The sequence below is a fragment of the Mus pahari genome, chromosome 12 (assembly GCF_900095145.1).
Source record: "Mus pahari chromosome 12, PAHARI_EIJ_v1.1, whole genome shotgun sequence".
Taxonomy (NCBI): domain Eukaryota; kingdom Metazoa; phylum Chordata; class Mammalia; order Rodentia; family Muridae; genus Mus; species Mus pahari.
Window position 1 is genome coordinate 25,128,090 of NC_034601.1, and position 19,516 is coordinate 25,147,605.

The 19,516-nt window shown below is 48.2% G+C and overlaps 1 pseudogene; it reads right to left on the reverse strand.

Moving 5' to 3' along the window:
* Window positions 1-14,364: 14,364 nt before the first annotated feature.
* On the reverse strand, window positions 14,365-14,962 carry LOC110330034 (annotated as a pseudogene).
* Window positions 14,963-19,516: the final 4,554 nt, after the last annotated feature.

Here is a 19,516-nt window from a genome sequence, read left to right on the forward strand (position 1 = left end):
GTCCACAGTTTTCCTGGAGAGCTTGGTAAGTAAGATGCAGATTCCTACTTACCTAGAGTGAGGTCCAAGAGCTACACTTCTAGCAAATTCTCAGGTAACACCCACTTGCTGCTGAGGCAAGAACCTCCCTTCAGTTTAACCATCTAACAGGTGTCTGAGAAAAAGAAAATGCTGGATTAGTTGCGGTGTATGGTCGCAGCTGGACCCTTTGGGACTGTAGCAGAGACAGGTGGAGCGTAGTATACTGACTTTACTGATGGGGAAAACATGATCAGAAAGACTAAAATGACCTGTCCACGGCATCCATCCTTCTGACGGCAGTCCAGACATACCTTGGTTGTACTGTGCTGCGTACTGGGTGATTCAGAGGGGAAGGTTCCAGGTCTTATCCTCAGAAAGGTGCGGAGTGCAAAGCAGACGCAACCAAGGTCTACAAATACAAACCTGAATGGGAGAGGAGCCAGGAGTCCAGAGGTGGGCATGTGGCCACCATCTCTCACAGAAAACTCGGCCGCGTCTTTCTTTTCTACCTATGGCCCAATTAGACTGGAGACGGGGGTCGTCTTTGATCGGCCTAGTCCCTTGAAAAGAAAGCAAGGAAAACAGTGGCTTTAGGATTTTTCTTTAAAGCCCTGAACCTCTTCAGTGGAAAGTGCTGCCCTTCCGACCTGTTGATGTAATTGCCGTAATTGAAGATTCCAGACCCCATGTGGGTGGACAGGGCCCCATTCATCCATCAGGTCAGCGAAGTGTAAACCTGCTGAGTCCTTCAGATGCCCTGGCCGCAGCCTCCCCCTCCTGCGCCCTCCTGTGCCCTCCTGCCCCCTCCTGCCCCCTCCTGCCCCCACAGTCTAGGCTCCCCACAATGCCAGAGCAGCCAGGCCCAGGCTGGTCCCTCTCTAGATGTGGGAACAGTGCCTAATTAAGGGGTTTGTTCTCATCTCCATGGGGCCATCTTAACGCCTCCTGACAGTAATGAGAGACACACGCGTGTGGAGCTGGGGGGAAGGGAAGGATGGCTTCCCTGCCACCTTAGCACCCTGTTAAACAGCAAGCCTAGCACACACACACACACACACACACACACACACACACACACACACACACTGCAGCTTTGCAGTAATCACCATCAAACCTTTATAGCTACAAGGAGCCCTCTCCAGTTCTGAAAGAGGAAGGAGCCAGGGAGAAGAAATAACTTGCCCAGAGGGTGCAAGGCAAGTCACTGTCACTGGGCCCCAGGTGTCCTGCTGCACCTCACAGCACTGACTTCCTCCTGGAGGGAGGGGCTCTGCATTGCAGTCCCAGGAGAGCCCATCAGAAGGTGGGGGAGGAGTAGACAGGCTCATTCTCTAGAGCCACCTTGTCAGAGGGCCATGCCCATGGCAGAGCAGAATGGTCCTCCGTGGGCGGGTTCTGCAAGGGCACGTGACAAAACCAACCTCAGAATGGGCCACTCCCTGCGGCCTCCCGCGGGGCCTCGCCTCATCCTCCTGCACCTTCTTTGGGTTCCTGTCTAGCTTCCTACTCCTTCCCCTTTTCTCGCCACCCCTTATTCTGACAGCCCACCGGCACCTAAACAAGTAGGGTTCTTTGCTTTGTTTTGTTTTTCAGCTCTCGGCTTCTCCACTATGGTGCGGTGCGCCAGCCCGCAGCAGATGCAGTTTGCTCTCAGTTAACAGACATCCAAGTATGATAAAAGTCTAACTGATGCTCTCTCCAACCAATTCAAAGTCACATTAGTCCATTGTTCCGAACAGAGTTCTTACAGAGAGGGCCGAGGGAGGACCTGTGTCCCAGGTAGGGCAGACATGCTGAAATTAACATGGGCTAAATTTCAGATCACCTGGCCTGCTAAAGACAGCGAGTCAGGTACGATGCCACACTCCTGTGGTTCCAGACACCCAGAAGGCCCTTCACAACTCTGTAGTGGGGACACTTGAGCTCCTAGTGCATACCAGAGGAAGACTGGAATGAATTTCTCCCAGTGTTCTCCCCTTGAGAGTGGATTGTATTTACCCATCACCACCACCACCCTCCCCACCACCCCGGCTAACTAAGGGGCTCTGGGAAGCAGTCACTGCCCTTGGCTCTTCTGGTGTCACCAGAATGGAGGGGTTCCTTATTGTCTGTTCCCTAGTGGATTCCTGGAATACATCACCTGCTCAGGGAGCTGCCCCTCACTGGCCACCACTTCCACCTTCAATCAGAATGGTCCCTTGCTGTTGCTATTCACCAGGGTTTCTAGAAGCAGCCCTCTAATCCTAGGTGTGTAGTCATTTGAATAGGGAGACTCACAACTGCTGGGCAGAAGATCAGAGGTCCAAGACTCCCATGATGTTTGGGGACACTGCACTTCCCGACTCAGCCATTATTTGGAAGTTTGCTTCGTGATGGATGAAGCCCACTCTCGGTCGCTCTAATGGAGAACAACAGCTATGGGATTCCTCCATTCCACAAGCTCAGGCAAGGCACGTGCCTCTGATGCTGAGTGCAAATGTGGCCAAAATGAAAAGGAGCAGCAGCCCAGCACACAGAACCGGTGACATGGCCGGTTTCTGCCACAGCTTGTCATGAAAACTACGGGCCAGGTACTGTGCCATGCGGTGTGCGGGCTCAGGACTGTGGCTGTCCAGATAAGGGTCAGTGAAAGAGCCAGGACTTAGCTTGTGTGAGGCCTTGGGTTTGACACACACGAACACACCCCAACACTGAAAGGAAAGACCTGTGGCTTTCTGTTGACCCAATCAGATATAAAAAATCTTCATTTGTTATTTCAACCGTGTTTAAAGAAATAATGGCAAATAATTTAGAATTGAGCATCTGTGTTCTATCATACTAAGGGAATACAAACCAATTTACCCTTTAAGGAAAAATCCACAACATCCACATTGAGAGTCTTCATGGTATTCTTCATTTCCACTGGCAATCGCACTTCTGCAAAATCACCTCTTTTTGCTTTTCTCTAATTAATTAGTTTTTTGTTGTTGTTGTTACATCCTGGCTGCAGTTTAGCCTCCCTCCATTCCTCTAAGCTCCCCTTCCCTTCCCCTCTTTACTCCTCCCTCCCCCCCTCTGTTTCCCTTCAGGAAAGGGGCAGTCCTCCCAGGGATATCCACGGAACACAGCATAACAACTAGACACAAACCCTTAAATGAAGGCTGGGTGAAGCAATCCAGCAGAAGGGGAAAGGTCCCAAGAACAGGCGAGAGAGTTTGAGAAGCCCCTACACCCACTGTTAGAATTCCACAAAAACAAACAAACAAACAAACAAAAAAAAACACTAAGCTTGAAAACCATCCTCTTAAAATCATCTTAAGGAAAATGAAAGTTTTAAAAGCCACATAACTCGAGTAAAGCAAGAAGACCACGGTACCTGAGTGATAATAGATCTACACGTTCACATAAAGTTATGAGGGTTTTATTTTGTCATCATGTTAAATGACAAAAGCAGGTTATAAATGATCATATACGGAAAGCAATCAAACTTGTGGGTAAGAAAAAAAGTCATGGGCTTTATTTACTGTCCCTTAATCTTTTTTTTCCTCTTTAAAATTGTTATCTACTTATCTGGAGGAGGGAGGATGTGCCATGGCACATGTGAGGAGATCCGAGGACAAGCTGCAGGAATTGGTACTCTCCTTCTACCATGTAGATCCCAGAGATCAAACCCAAGCTGTCTGAGACTGCTTGCTGCACTTCCTGCATCTGTACCCTCTACCCTCTGAGCGGGCTTGCCGGCCTTCCTGTAATGAGCGTGCATTAGTTTGGGAGGAAAAATGAATATTATTATTTTAATATATATGTATAACCATTGTCTGGAAAACCTGTGCCAATCTGGGGAACCTTAGAAAGGACATTCTATTGGATGCCACCTTACCACCTTACCCAGAGTAGACTTCGAGTAGTGTGAGCCCTTTCCTGTTCTCATAGGAAGCCTTGGGAGTGACTGGACAGCTCAGGTGATATCAGTTGTTAAGATGTGAACTCTCTGACATAGAAATGCATTCATTTGTTTGTTTGTTTTTGAGACATGGTTTCACTATATAGCTCTGGCTGACCTTGAACCCACAGATAGAGAGACAAATTCTTTACTTTTGTTTACAGTCTTGACTTTGCAGGGAACAATAGGTGATAGGGTGATGCGATGGTCTGTCTCGCTTGTCTGGATCAGTCAAACAGACTTGAACTTCAGAACTGAGAGATGTCCCAGGAGAATAGGAACACCTTTGCATGTACTTCAAGGTCTAGCTTGGACCCTGTTCCTTGATGGCTTCTGTGGGTCCACTGTGCCCCTGCTCCTTCCCCCGCCCCCCATGGCAACAGTATCTCTCCTATACCACTATACCTGCTTCCACATTCCCCTGTGGCCTGGGACAGTTGCCATTTGAATCATTATGCCAGCGGTGTGCAAGGCGCTTGACTCTGGAGAAGGCTTTGCATTTCCATTCTGTTTTAAATCTCCCTTCGAGGCTAACATAACCTGAGCACATCCAGTCAGTGTGATGCTTCTGGGCATGCTTGCCATTGAAGGAACAACTCAACACAACACAGATGTCACAGGCATCATCTGTCCATCCAGCCTGGCCTAGGTGCAGTCTCCAAGGTCCCAAAGGGACCAAGAGAGAATTAACATAACTTCTACTACCAAACTTCACTGCAATCTGCCACTCACTTAAATTGCTTCCCTTAGAGATGATGAATACTGTAGTGTAGGGAGGGGCAGCGTCTGTCTTACTCACCTGAATGATCCCCAGGAACTGTTGAAGCAATGACTGGTTGGCAAGGGAACCCCAAATCTCATTTCTTCCAGCTCAAATTACTAACAGCATGCTCAGGCTGATGTGGGGAAACCCTGAGCTCTTTCATTTCTTTTTGTCTCTTTTTGTCTTTTTGTCTCTTCGAAACTAGGGGCCTTGAACTGGCTATGGAAGTGTTCTACTATTGACCTACACTCCCAGTTCTCAGGTTTATGAGACAGGGGTCTTTCTATGTAACATGCTGGCCTCAAACTCAAGATTCTCTGTCTCAGCCTCTCCAGTGCTGGGTTGAGGCATGAACTACCATGTTTCTCTGACTTTCTTGCTTGGTTATTGGGAACTAAGAATTAATGGAGAACAATCAGGGTTTTCCCCAACAGCCATTTTACTAAATAATTTACCCCAGTAGCCTCTTTAGAGTTGTAATTGTGTCTTGGAGTTGATGTGCATGTTCATATGTGCGGGGGGTGCCCATGTAAGCGTGGAGATCAGCGATCAACCTTCAGTGTTGTACTGAAGACCCATTCCCCTTATTGGTTGGTTGGTTGGTTGGCTGGTTGGTTGGTTGGTTGGTTGATTGGTTGGTTAGTTGGTTGGTTGGTTGGTTGGTTGGTTGGTTGGTTGGTTGGTTGGTTGGTTGAATGGTTGGTTGGTTGGCTGGTTGGTTGGTTGGTTAGTTGGTTGGTTGGTTGGTTGGTTGGTTAGTTGGTTGGTTGATTGGTTGGTTAGTTGGTTGGTTTTGAGATAGAGTCTCTGACTGGAACTGAATCTTATCAGTTCAGCTAGCCTGCCTAGGCAGTGATCTCTAAGAATTTGCCCCTGTCAGTCTCCGCAGCTCAGGATTGCGAGTGCGTGCCCCTGTGCAACAGCTCTGTACCTCAGTGCTATGGGGGCTGGACTCAATTCCTAACACCTGTGAGGCAAGGATCTTAGCAACTGAGCTGTCTTCCCAGGTGAGCATGTGTGGCTTTAAATCTCTCCATACAAGATGATTTTTCCTTAGAAACAAACAGGAAGCTAGGGCTGGTAACAGAGCTCAGTGGGATGGGATGGGCCCGACACACACAAGACCGCACCAAAAAATACAATTTTATTTTCAAAATAGAGATTCCATAGAGTTTTGAAACCGACTGAGTGAGATTTGAGACATAAGGTTCTTTCCATGCGTCCTGCAAAAAAATATATCACAAGCCATCTTTTAACTCAGCTCTGCATCAATCAAGGTCTCAGGTCTTACTGATGTCACAGCCCCATGAAGCTCTGAGCCTCTCCCTGGAGCAGGACTCCCTGCTCACACTGGCACTCCTAGGCTCCCCTCTCACCAGAAACATGTTCTAATACAGCAGTCGACAGTGGTCTCATGAGAGCCTTCTCCAATATCAAATAGCTAAGAACCCAAAAGCAGCTCCCCCACAACATTCCAGGGGCTGAATCAGTAGGTCCGGGGAAGACAGTCAGAATCTGCATTTTAACAAACTCCCTGCAACGGACTAAATTCTGTTCCTACCCGCCCACCCCCACCCCCATCTTCTATTGGCATCCCAATTGCTAGTGTGATGGTATTGGAGATGGAACTTCTATGTGTGTGTAGGGGGGAGGGGTTACCTTTAGCTGAGGTCAGAGAGGATTTCACAGAGAGAATATTGTAGGCCTCTTCCTCTGTGGATTCTGAAGCACTCAAGCTACACCATACAAAGCCTTGATCCGAAGGCAAAGGGAGCTGAGAGCCCGCAGTGACACTGCTGCCACATCGCTTGCCACTGTAGAACCATGCAGGCCTGCTACCCACTCCCTAGCTCCCTGAGACACTTTGCCCAGAGACTTTGCCTAAGCTGGTGCTTTAAATCTACTCTCCCAACCCTAATCTGAAACCCCCCTTTCCCGCTTGCCAGGCTGCAACCTGAGTTTCCATCTTCCTTTGACTCTTTCAGCCTTCACGACAGGCATCTCCTCCCGCACCGAACCAGTTGGACTGAGGTTGATGACATTCTGCTCCCTCCCTCAGGACATGGCGGCCAGATGTGTGTCCCAGAGCAGCTGTTGGGAAGTGCCTGTTGGGGACATGGCTGAGTGACTTCAGGAACAGGTGAACTGATAAATGCATGTATGTCTCATCACACGGAACGCTTACTTGCCATTCTGTTCTTCCCCCATCTTCCCAATTCTCACCGGAGAAAGCAGTGGCTGGCTAGCCAAGAGGCCTTCCAGTCTTCCATCTTTGGGGGAATCCATCAGTCTTTGCCTTGGAGTTCAAGGCCCAGTGTGAGAAGATGCTCCATGAAGAGTTTCCTCTGGATACTGACGAAAGGGCCAGAGATGTCTTCCAAAGACATCTGCAAATGGGGCTGCTCTGCGGAGGGTCTAGTCCTTGCCTGCAGGTGGCCCTGAGATCTTGACTGGCAAGGATGGGATAGACGGTTTGCTCTTCTCATCAGGGGAGCCTTGAGCTGGGAACTGGGGACATGAGGGGAGTGAGAAGGGTGTGGAGTTGTTAGCGTTAAGTCTGGGATTCTAATACAATAACCCTCTTCATTTTTTCCCCCTCAGTTCACATTTTCCCTTCTCAAGTCTGAAAAAAAAAAAAAAAAGCAGGACTCTCCTGGGTTTAGTCAGCACCTTAACCTGCTGCCATCCCTGAGGTACGCAGGGCCACAATGAGCAGTTAGGTGTTTACCACAGCAGGATGGAAGCTGTGCTCCTGTTGAAAGACACCCTAACAAACAGTGCAAGCTGACACCCTGAGAACAGCTCAGGCTGCGAGGTCACGTGGTGCCACAGGTAGGCCCTCTGTTTCCTCAGCCCTGACACCTGATGCCCCATGGGTTATTCAATAACCAGAAACAGGGTTGGTCCTCCAGATCCCTGAATCTCCTTGGGGAGGGAGGGAGGAAGGAAGGGGGGAGGGAAGAGGGGGAGGGAAGAGGGGGAGGGGGAGGGAGGGCGAGCAACCTGCTTCCCTGGCAGTCTGTGGGTTTGATCAAGGGCACCCAAGGAGAACTAGTGTTGGGAACCTGCCCCCAGGAGGATGGGCGGGTGGAGCAGCACAGGATGAAGGTACCCAGAGGGAAAGGAGGATTCTGTGTTCTTTGTAACCCAGACAGTCAGGCTTGGATCCCTGAGGAGAGGGCAAAGCCCCAGACTTGGTTGTATGCCACCTATGTGGACCAGCCCGAAGAAATTTAACAATTTAAACATGTGAACTAGCTTGATAAGACACTGTAGTTACTACATCAAAAAAGTTAAGTCCGAGTCTGGCAGTAGTGGTGCGTGCCTTTCATCCTAGGCAGAGGCAGGTGGGTATCTGTGAGTTCGAGGCCCACCTGGTCTACAAAGTGAGTTCCAAGCTAGCCAGAGCTACACAGAGAAACCCTGTCTCAAAACAAAACAAGTCCAAGAAAACATTTTCTTTTTAATACACCTCCAGCATTCTCCTGACAGCTGTGAGAAGCTACCATGTTGCCGCCCCTAATGACTTAACTGTCCTCATAGGTGTTGTGGGGTGCCTCAAACTGAAACGTGTCTCAAAGGACAAGAGGATAGAAGTCACCAGGTGTCACCAGGCGTCCAGACGGTCTCTTTCTCTCTGATGGTGACCAGCAATCTGTGGTTAGAAGGCAGACAGTTCCAGCCTCTCTCTCCATTGTCCTGTGGCTAGGTAAGAAAGATGGTGAGATTCCAAGGTAGCTGGCTATCAGGGGATTTATCTAGTCCCTAGTCCCTCAGCATGCCCTGCCCCCTTCAACACCCAGGCCTTGTATGCAGGCCTCTGCTAGCTTTGTGATACCAGTCCCATTGTTTAAGGGCCCACTCTGTTTCGTCAGAATTTTTACCTTAACTCCTTACATCTGCATTTGACTGTCTTCAAATGAGGCCAGTGAGGATAAGGAATGAAGATCACGGTCAGGGACACAATGTGACCCATAACACGTGACACACCCCAGCAGCTAGAATCCTATTCAAAGAGCACAGTGTACCTACAGTCTCCACACAGCCCCCCCCCCCAACCTTCCACATCAGCAAAGCTAATTCTGCCTTCCCAAGAGAGGGGCAAGCCATTCATTTGCCTGTCCTTTCAGAATGATTTGGTGTGCCCTAGATACACAGCTGTGGGTGGCCTGTGTCACTTGGGGAGGATATTAAAAGACAATGTTATTTTGGAATTCTTTTTCCTACTGAACGCAGGTGACGCCTGGGCAGTTTGGGGCCAGGTACTCTGCCCCAAGCCTCTGTTTGTACTACGTATGAGTGTCTGCTGCAATACTCCTCTGCAAGAGGAAAACACCAAGTGATTAAAGAAGCATGCTACACAGTAAAGGACTCATTACCATAAGGTCAGATGGGAGACGGAGGACTCTCAAGCTGCAGAGGTTTTTTTTTTTGTTGTTTGCTTGTTTGTTTTTTGAGTGTATCTTAATTGGGAATTTTCAAATTTCAAAATGAAAATCATCAAGGCATGGGCCAGAGTACAGCTCAGTGGTAGAGCATTTGCCTGGCATGTGCAAAGCCATGGCTTCAGTCCCCTGCACGGAAAGCCTGTGAGGACTTATGCACGGAGTGAGTAACCACAAGGCTGTTATGCTACAACAGGCGGATGAGGGGGGCTCCCAAGAGCAGCTCCTGCTCAGCACCACCCGTGGGCCCTCGCCCATCCGCCAGGAGCGGACTTCTCCAGGAGTGATCAAAAGGGAAACAGTAGGCTACTGTGTTAGGCACTTCTCAGTCACTGTGACCTAAACACCTGAGAAAACAGTTCAGAAGAGCAAAGATTGACTTGGGCTCAGTTTCAGAATATTCCGTCCATTGTAATGGGGAAGGCGGAACACCACGGCAGCCCCAGAAGCCAAGATAGGGATTCAGTATGGAGCCAGGGCTCCAAGGACATGCCCTTGGCGACGGCATGACTGCATTCATTAGGGCGCGCCTCCCACCTTTACTGGCTCTCAATAATGACATCATGTTAATCCATTCATTAGGTCTGGAACCCTCTTGATCTTTTCTCTGGAAATAAATCGCAGACACCCTCAGAGGTGTGCTCCGGGCACTCAGAGAGATGTGCTTAACCAACCTTCTGGGTGTTTCTCAACCCTGTCAAGTCGACAGCCTACCAGTTTCTACCTCTCCTGGTGGTGACTGCTCATCAGAGGTGTGCACAGTGACAGAGTGTGCAGAGATGGCTCTGGGACCCAGGTCCCCTCTCATTTCCTTTGTAAAACTTATCACACGAACAGATTCTTAGGGTAGCACAGAAAAGGTGGGCAGCAACGTAGCTCAGCAGATATAAAGCCTCAGGTACTTGTCAACAAACCTAACAACCCGAAGCCCATCCCCAGAAGCCACGCAGTAGAAAGGGAGACTGACTTTTCCAAGTTGTACACACATATGAGTACACATACACAAAATGTAATTTTGTTTATGCAGGGATGGAGAGATGGCTCAGCAGTTCAGAGCACTTGTTGCTCTTCCAGAGGACCAGGGTTCAGTTCCCAGCATCCACATAGGAGCTCACAGCCAACTGTAACTCCAGTATCAAGGGATCTGACACCCTTTTCTAGCTTCCTTGGGTATCAAACACACACATGGTACACAAATTAGATAAATAGATAGATAGATAGATAGATAGATAGATAGATAGATAGATAGATAGATAGATAAATAGATAGATAGATAGGTGGGTGGGTGGGTGGATGGGGAGATGGATGGATAAATGAATGGACAGATAGATGGACAGACAGACAGACAGATGGACAGACAGACAAACAGATGGGGAGATGGATAGATGGATGGATGATAGATAGATAGATAGATAGATAGATAGATAGATAGGGGATGGATGGATGCATGGGTGGATGGGGAAATGGATGGATGGATGGGTGGATAGATGGATGGATGGATTTAGGCAGGTGGGTGGGGAGATGGATGAAGAGATATACAAAACACATTAAATTTTAAAAATGATTTTAAAAAAATACATGGATACCCATGCTCCCAGATCTCCCCTGTCAGCCAGACCAACAACCCTTTCCTGATGCCCCACATTTCCCCAGCACTGCCCTGAGCCCTAAGTGTGCCTTGGAACTCTGTCTCTTCTGTTGCTAGTCCCAGAGGACCAGGAAGGAACTTCCCGATGCTGCCTCCACTCTGAAGGTTCCTGGCTCTGCTTCTCTGAGAGAACCATCTGGGACTGAATCCACACCCACAGCCATCCTTCAGTCCCTCTCCCGAGGAGAAAAAAAGAAAAAAAAAGAAAAAGAAAAAAAAAAAAAAAAAAACGAATCAAGAATCATGAGGTGTGAACAGACATTGGGTTCTTCGGTTTGCTTTTTGTTATTGGTCCTTTGTTTTCTGAGACAGGGTTTCTCTGTGTAGCTCTGGTTGTCCTAGAACTCACTAGGTAGACCAGGCTGGTCTCAAACACAGAGATCCACCTGCCTCTGCCTCTGCCTCCGCCTCCGCCTCTGCCTCCTGAGTGCTGGGATCAAAGGTGTGCACCATCACACCCGATCCCACTTTAAAAAAAAAATCTGTATGATTGTTATTAGGCTTGGGAGTGGGAGGCAGGGAGTGCATAGAATTCTGAAACGAAACAAACTCCAACAGTGTCTTCAGCTGGCACGTACCATTTAAAATTTCACACCTAATAACAGTGTCCTCAGTTCAACCAACTTACTCCTGGAAGAACCTATCCAAGGAGTCAGGTTCTTCGTGAAATGGCCATCGTACCTGAAGTACGCTGAACCCTGAACCTCTACCCACCCAAAAGGCTCTGCAAACCTCACTGAAAAGTCTATGAGATTGGGCTGTGGGGTCACTTGGAAAGCAGCAGGTTGTAGAAATCTCCAGAGGATGGTGCCTGAAGAGTCGTGATAGTGATGTGTTTTCAGGACTTCTACACTGAAAAGCAGGGCTCTGCAGATGGCTAGCAGACATGGGACTTATCTCTTCATTATTCTTGAACCTGCTTCAAAAGTTATAAATTATGGTCTTGCTTGGCATATATTCAACCAGCCCTGTAAAGTAATGGCACACACACACACACACACACAGACACACACACACAGGTACACACATACACACACACACACACAGACACACACACACAGGTACACACATACACACACACACACACACACACACACACACACACACACACATACACACATACACACACACCAGGCTTCTCAGGTTGTTGTAGAGGTCATCAGACAGCTAGAGGTCAGGAGGAGGCTCCTTAGTTAAATGGCCATCATATGTAAACAACGTCTCTACTATGAGGCTCCCACACCATGCGGTGTGTGGCCTTTAGAGTCTCAGCAAGCCCCTTTCTCGAGATTTTTCTTCTCTGATTTCCTGTCAAAGCAACGTAATTAGCTCTCATGTTTTCTAGGGTAGTTTCTCACACTGTTCATTTCAACGACTAAATTGGCACCTGTAAGCAAAGAGGCATTTTTGTGTCTTCCTTTAAAAGTGAAACCAAACCAAACAACCAAACCAAATGAAGAAAACATAAAAACCCAAATAGATAGATAGATAGATAGATAGATAGATAGATAGATAGATAGATAGATAGATAGATAGATAGATAAAGTGAATAGTTCCACCTTTGCTTTTGCGCCTTGTGGAGCCAAGCACATAGTAGGTGCTCAATAAATGCAGGTGTGTGGGTGGAAGGGAGAAATCTTACCTCCAAAGAGAAGAATTCTTTTTTGTTGTTTTGGGGTGTTTTGTTTTTTGTTTGTTTGCTTGCTTTTTGTCTTCTTTGTTTGGTTGGTTTTGGTTTTGGTTTTTTAAGACAATGTTTCTCTGTGTAACCAACTCAGAGATCCTCCTGCCTCTGCCTCCCCTGTGCTGTGACTGGAGATGTACGACACCACCACTCAGCAGAAGAATTCTGAAAGTAGAGTTTCAAAATGCTACTGATTTAGTTTTGCCATGTCCCAGCAGGTCAGCGTCCTCTGCAGCACTCTGGGGACAACTGAGACTGGCCTCAGGTTGCGTCCCTCTCTGGCTATAGAGCAAGAACTCTTGGGTCTATTGGCCAGCATGTGTCATTGCACAGGTACTCAGCTCCCTGATGTCTTCCTGGTCACCGGAGTGACTCAAAGGGAGAGGTGACTCGGGTGACCACTTCAAGAGACGGAGGGAATATTTTCATTCATTCATTCATTCTCTCTCTCTCTCTCTCCCCCTCTCTCTCTTTGTGTGTGCGTGTGCGTGTGTGTGTGTGTGTGTGTGTGTGTGTGTGTCTGTGTCTGTATCTGTGTGTGTCTGTGTGGTGTGTATCTCCTTTTGGTGATAAAAGCCGAAGCCAATTGAAATCGACAGTTCTTCAAGCAAGGTCCAGATATCATGTGAAATATGCTTCTAGAGGGAAAAAAATTTTTTTTTTCTCTAAATCTAATCTTGCCTCAATAAAAATGACATCGTGTCGCTGTGATGGCACGGGAGAAAGGCTCCAGAGCTGCTGGCAGCGGCCCAGCGGTCAGGGGTTGCAGCGGCTGCGCTGACTTCCCACGGGAAAGGTGGCAGGGAGTGCTTGACTTCCAGGTGAGCAGCTGAAGGCTGTCAGGTGCGACAGGAGCAGGAGGCATGACACAGCTGCCCTCACATCTTCCTCCTCGCTGGTCTCCTCACACCTGCTCTCCCACCTGCCTCCCCTCCCAAGGCATGCTGGGATATGTCCTTTTCTCCCGCAGTGACAACAGCCAACTTGGGGAGTCTCAACAAGTTCCCCTTCGGGGCACAGACCCAAGCCAACCCAGCAGGGTGACAGCCAATATTCTAGTTCCACTCAAGTGTGGCACCTCTACACGGTCAGAACCAAGGGCAGCAATAGAAAGGCCACCCCACAGCTGGCTGTGCTGAGTGGGCCACCGACCTTCAGAGGAGCTCTCGGTTTGCCTCCCCGTGACAGCCCACTGACAATTCCTGGGTAGCATACGGGAGTTAGGACTCAGAGGTTGCAGACCGAGGGCCCACTTTCCAGGATACACGTTTTGGTTTACTGAAAACTTCTAAAGATGGGTGCTTATTTGCAATGAAACCATCTGACTTTTCATCCCAGTAAAACACGGTGTCTCCTCTCCACCTGCCCCTGTCCAGGGTACAAAGGGTCATAGCCAAAGGGAATGGGGAAATTGCATTTTACTTAAAGGGTTGGGCAGAGGGAGAGGCAGTGATATGAGTTTTATATTAGAGGAACCATGAATCCGCATGAAGTATAAAGTAAAATGTGCAGCCTCTGGAAGGCTCCAGTGATGGGCAACAGAGAGTGGTGAGGGAGGGCAGGGGCCTCATCTCTGGCTGCCTAGGAGTCCTTCCAGCAGTGGTCAGCTTACTTTCCTGATACATACCAGTTCGGTCCCTTTCTGGCTACCATGCTGGTCCAAGCCATCTACACCTCTCCCCAGATCAATGCCACCATGGTGTCCTTGTTCTTCATCTCTGTCTACCTCAGAGCAACTAAAGAGACTCTTCTAAAAAGCTGAACCAGGTTGGAGAGATGGCTCAGTAGCTAAGAGCAGTGGCTGCTCTTCCAGTGGACTGGAGTTCAAGTCTTACACCCTCGAGCCAGTTCACAACAGTCTGTAACTTCAGTCCCAGGAGATTTTTTTTTTTTTTTTGACATTAAAATCCTAGGATGTTTATTACAAAGGTAAACCCTGATCCTTGAGATGGGCTTATCGGTAGGATTTCTGGTATCAGGCACGGGCACCAGGAACTCCAAATTTTTGGATTCGCAGTGATGGGGGTCAACTACAAGCAGGGTCCGATCATACTGGATGAGGATATCTTTGATCTCCTTCTTAGAAGCTTCATCCACATATTTTTGGTAATAAGCCACCAGGGCCTTTGAGATGGACTGTCGGATGGCATAAATTTGGGCCACATGACCACCACCCTTCACAAGGACCCGGATATCCACACCAGCAAATTGCTCCTTGCCCAGAAGCAAAACAGGCTCCAGTCACTTGTACTGCAGCGTGCACACCTCAATCATCTCCAGGGGACGTCTGTTCACCTTGATGAGCCAGCCCATTTCCACGCTTGCAGTGGGCCACAGCTGTGGCTGTCTTCTTGAGTCCGAAGACCTGCACGGACTGCAGTGGACCCTTGGACAGCGTAGCTCAGAGCACGAGCATGAGCTCCCGACCGTGCCACACCGCCACCAGAAAAAGGAGTCCCAGGAGATTTAAGGACACCATGCACCCATGTGGTACACAGACACACATTCAGACAAAACACCCATACATGGAAAATGATGATGATGATGATGATGATGATGATGATGATGATGATGATGATAAGCTGAAGCAGGCTGATACACATTAAAAAAAAAAAAAAAAAGCTGATACAGGCTATGAGTATGGCACACAACCAAAAAACAAACATGCCTGAGGAAGCAGTGGGGCTGGGATGTAATTGGGTGGTCCAGCACTGGGCCACCATAACTCCCTGTTCTTGCTCCCTCCCTGCTAATTCGTTAGGGCCTCCTGAGGGTTTTAGAGCTTGCAGGCAAAGTCCTGCCTCTGCACCTGCTCAGTCTAGAGAGCTGTTCCCTGGGTGTTTATGGAGCACCTTCTCTGTGAGGCTAGAGCACACGGTTTGAGTCTGCAGCCTCTCCCGCCTGATTTCTCTGTGTGGTTCTTGTAATGTCATGACTCTGTCATCCCGCAGGCTCTCTCGGAGCAAGTGTCCTTTGCCGGCCCCTTGTTCAGGCGGTCTTCCACAGTGCTACACTGATTCCCCACCCCACCCCACCCCACCCCACCCCACCCCACCCCCGCCCCCGGAGCCTCCCTAGAATAAAGACACGAGATTCTCGTGTAGCCTAGAGAGGTGGCTCAGTGTGCACAGTGTCTGCTATACAAGTGTGCTGGCCTGAGTCGGGGTCCCCATCACCCCGGACACACCTCTAATCCCAGCACTGGGAGGCAGAGACAGAAGGGCTCCCAGAGGCTCACTGGGGACCCAGTTTAGCTGAATTGTCACGCTCCAGGTTTAGTGAGAGACCTCATCTGAAAAAAAAAATACAGCTGAAAGCCGTAGAGAATGGTCACCCAACACTGACCTTTGGCCTCTTATATGCACACGAACACATGCGCACACAAAACCCACAGAGACAAGAAAAGGACTAGCATCTCTTGCAGACAAGTGGCAAATTGTGATGACTGTACAAGTCATGAGAGCAGGCGAAAGCTGCCTCAGATCCATCCACAATCGATAGAGAAAGTCAACAACACTCAAGACCCCCGGTCTGGGGCCTTTGTCACGGTACTGTTCTGAGTTAGAAAATAGCAGGGCCCACATGGGGTTTAGTTCCTAAGAGTATGCTATTCCTCCGGTTTTGGTCAAAGCACTTGGCATGTTGTGGGTGTTATTGTATCTCCCCCCTTCGTTTATTGTCTCAGGGTAAACACCTGTGATTCCTAAATGCCTGAAGAGTGAATCAGTATCCGCCTGTTCAAACCAGCAGGGGCCACATCAAACAATGGCCCAGAAGCTAGTATTAATCATTAAATAGGCACATAGATGAATACACAATCAAGGGAGCCATTTTTCCATCTCTCTCTCTCTCTCTCTCTCTCTCTCTCTCTCTCTCTCTCTCTCTCTCTCGTCCTCCCCTCCCCCTCTCGTCCTCCCCTCCCCATCTCTGTCTCCCTGCCCCCACCTCAAGTTGACAAAGCATAAACTTTGTCTTTGACCTGTTCAGAAAATAACTGCACTTTCGTAACTGTTCGAGGCTTGTCAGGTTCAAGGCTCACAAGGCAGATACTCAGGTGGGAGAGAGCTCCTTCCTTGGGGCCCCTGCCAGCTATTGATTAATTATGGCCTAAGAACTGCATGGAACACCTGCCTTCTTAATATTCGCACACTAAAGAAAAAAAAATGGACCTTCTCAGCCACGGCTGGCAGATACAAGTGCCTGCGGTGGGATTGCTGCGCTGTAGCCACACCAGGGAGCAAAGTGACCAACTGTGATGGGGACGGTCCCAAGCACACCCGCTCTATCAAAGATAAAGCCAACTCCAGCGGATGATGACAGGAGCACAGTTATCAGTGAGCCCCTCTCACCTTCCGTCATGTCCTATGTGTGCTAAATTAAAGCTTCTTGGTCAAGAACTGGGGCTCGAGCTCACCATGGGGTCACCATGGGGTCACATGTCTATAATGCTACCACTTAAAGAGTAGGAGGTGGAAGGATCTGGGGTGCAAGGCAAGTCTGGGCTTCATGTAACCCTACCACAACAACAACAACAGCAATAATGAACAGCAATAACGAACAAACAAACTGGAGCTCATCCCTCAAGGGAAGGTGGGTGGAAGGCATCACCTCCCACAGGTGTCAAGCACAAATCAGGTCTCACTTCCCTTCAGAAGGCCTCGAGATGGCTGAATAAACAGGTGAACAAACTATCTAGTACAGTCAGAGGCCACAGGAACAAGGACAGTCATGTGTCCCAGGTCATGCCGGTCTTGCTGACTACTAAGAACAGCACTGCCTCTGGTCCCCAGTGTGCCCCAGCGAAGGCCACCCACACAGACAAGGAGCCAGCCAGAAAGGTCTTGGATGTTTATCTTTTCCACCAATCTTACTTTTGTAAGTCTGGGGCTTTGTTTCTTTGTTCGATTGTCCTTCTGGAGTCCTGGGTCCCCCGTCTCTTGAGCTGGGCAAGGTGGGAGAAGGACACCCCATACCCTGGCCCACAGTCTTTCAGACACTCTCGGCACCTTGCATACGGTTCCTCTCTGTGAGCCTGGGCTCCCTGCAAGGAAGAAAAGGCCACAGCAAGCTCTGCACCCTATCTGCCAGCAAATAAAGGCTAGCCGACCCTCCTCCCCGGGAAGACAGCAGAGGCAGATCGCCTTTATAAAGCTTTCTCCTGGCCGCAGAGCTGGGATTCATTTAACCAGGCTGAAGCCTCCGTTCTGTTAAATATGGGCATGGACCAACTCATTACAGTGCTTCTCCATCTATTTCTTTGGCAATATTAACATTCTGTGAATGTTTTTAGATGAATGGAAGTACTTTACTTATCAGAAATATACATATAGGAAAAAGAAAAGCATCTAAGCATGTGCATTATGCTTGCAAGTTATTTTAAGTATTATATATACATATATATGCATATATTACATATATTAAAATATGCTAATACATAATACGTACATATATCTATAATACCTATATTACATACAAGTATATATGTTATGTATGCTATGAATTACATATATCATTATATATTAGTATATGTTATTATACTATGTAAATAAATAGATATTATATAGATAAATATGTTTGACTATACAATATATAATATAGTCAATATATACTATATATAAAATATATTTACATAGAAATACATATTTATATATTATATACAGTTGTATGTTTTCTATTTGTGTGTGTGTGTGTGTGTGTGTGTGTGTGTGTGTAAGAAAACTGAAGGTCTGAATTACTAGTCACACAGCTAGAAATCACATAAGTTCCAATTTGAACTCAGGCCGCCTGGCTCCCAAGGAAGTTAGCCTTGCAGTTACTCTGCTCTCCTGGTTTTTTTTCCTGAGCACATACATGGTCTATACCCAACATTCCTAATGCAAGTAATCATCCGGTCAATCAAACCTCAGCTGGAGATCACTTGCCACTCCCAGAGGAAGGCTCTATTTAAATAGCAGGACATTGCCCCTGTGACTTTACAGCCCCCTTTATCACTCAGCACCATAAAACCACAGGTGTGTTGAGCTGCTCTATAAAAACAGGTGTTCTGTATGCCCCAGTCACACTTAACCCAGTGTGTCGGGATATGATGACTATTTACTTCTTGACTGCACAGACTCTCCCACGAGGACCTGGCAGGAAAAGAGAAGCAGGACGGTAGAGGAGGCAAGAAGCAGGGTCTCACTTCCCAGGCATCTGCTGCCCTTGTGCATGGCCTAGGTGAGGGTCCACTGGGGTCACCTGTCCCAGCTGCCCTCCTCATCTTCTCCGCCAGTCTTCCATGAGGATACATGGCCTATCCACTGGTACTTTTACCCTTTCAATCTGCATTGCAATGATGGGACCTGCCTGCTTAAATCTTACTTATTAACTTGACAAAGATATGGCAGGCTGTGATTACAGGAGAATTGTTTGGGAGTGCAGTATCTCGCTCCTTCCCACGTACCTTACCCTGGGAATTGCTTTGTACCTGCACATTGCCGTGTGCTGGTGTGTGTTTAATAACCATCAATAAAGATAGGCCTGGGAAAACCCAGACAGACACAGATTCCTCAGGAAAGCAGTATCCAGGAGGGTGCTGGCTGCCCACAGGTGATCACCAGGAGTGGTCGAACGTAAGCCCAGCTCTCTGACAAAGCAGTTAAAAGTTTGGAAAATAAGAGTGGCCTGAGGATCCCTTGACTGTCCATACAACTGGTCTCCTTAAGTCAAAGCTGATGCCTGCGTTTATGACCCAGATATCAGTGTCTACTCTGTAGGAGGTTATTTCCCAAATAGCTCGTCTATTAGAGAATCAAGGGAAATGAGGAGTGTGAGATGCAGCTTAGCATATATAGCTTAACTGTACAGTGCTTGCCTAGGGAGCGCCCTGGTTCCAATTCTTGGCAGCACACACACACACACACACACACACACACACACACACACGCACACGCACACGCACACGCACACACACATACACGCACACATAATTAACTAAATAAATAATGAAATGAGCATTCAATAATAATAAAATAGAGGAAGTGTGTGTGTGTGT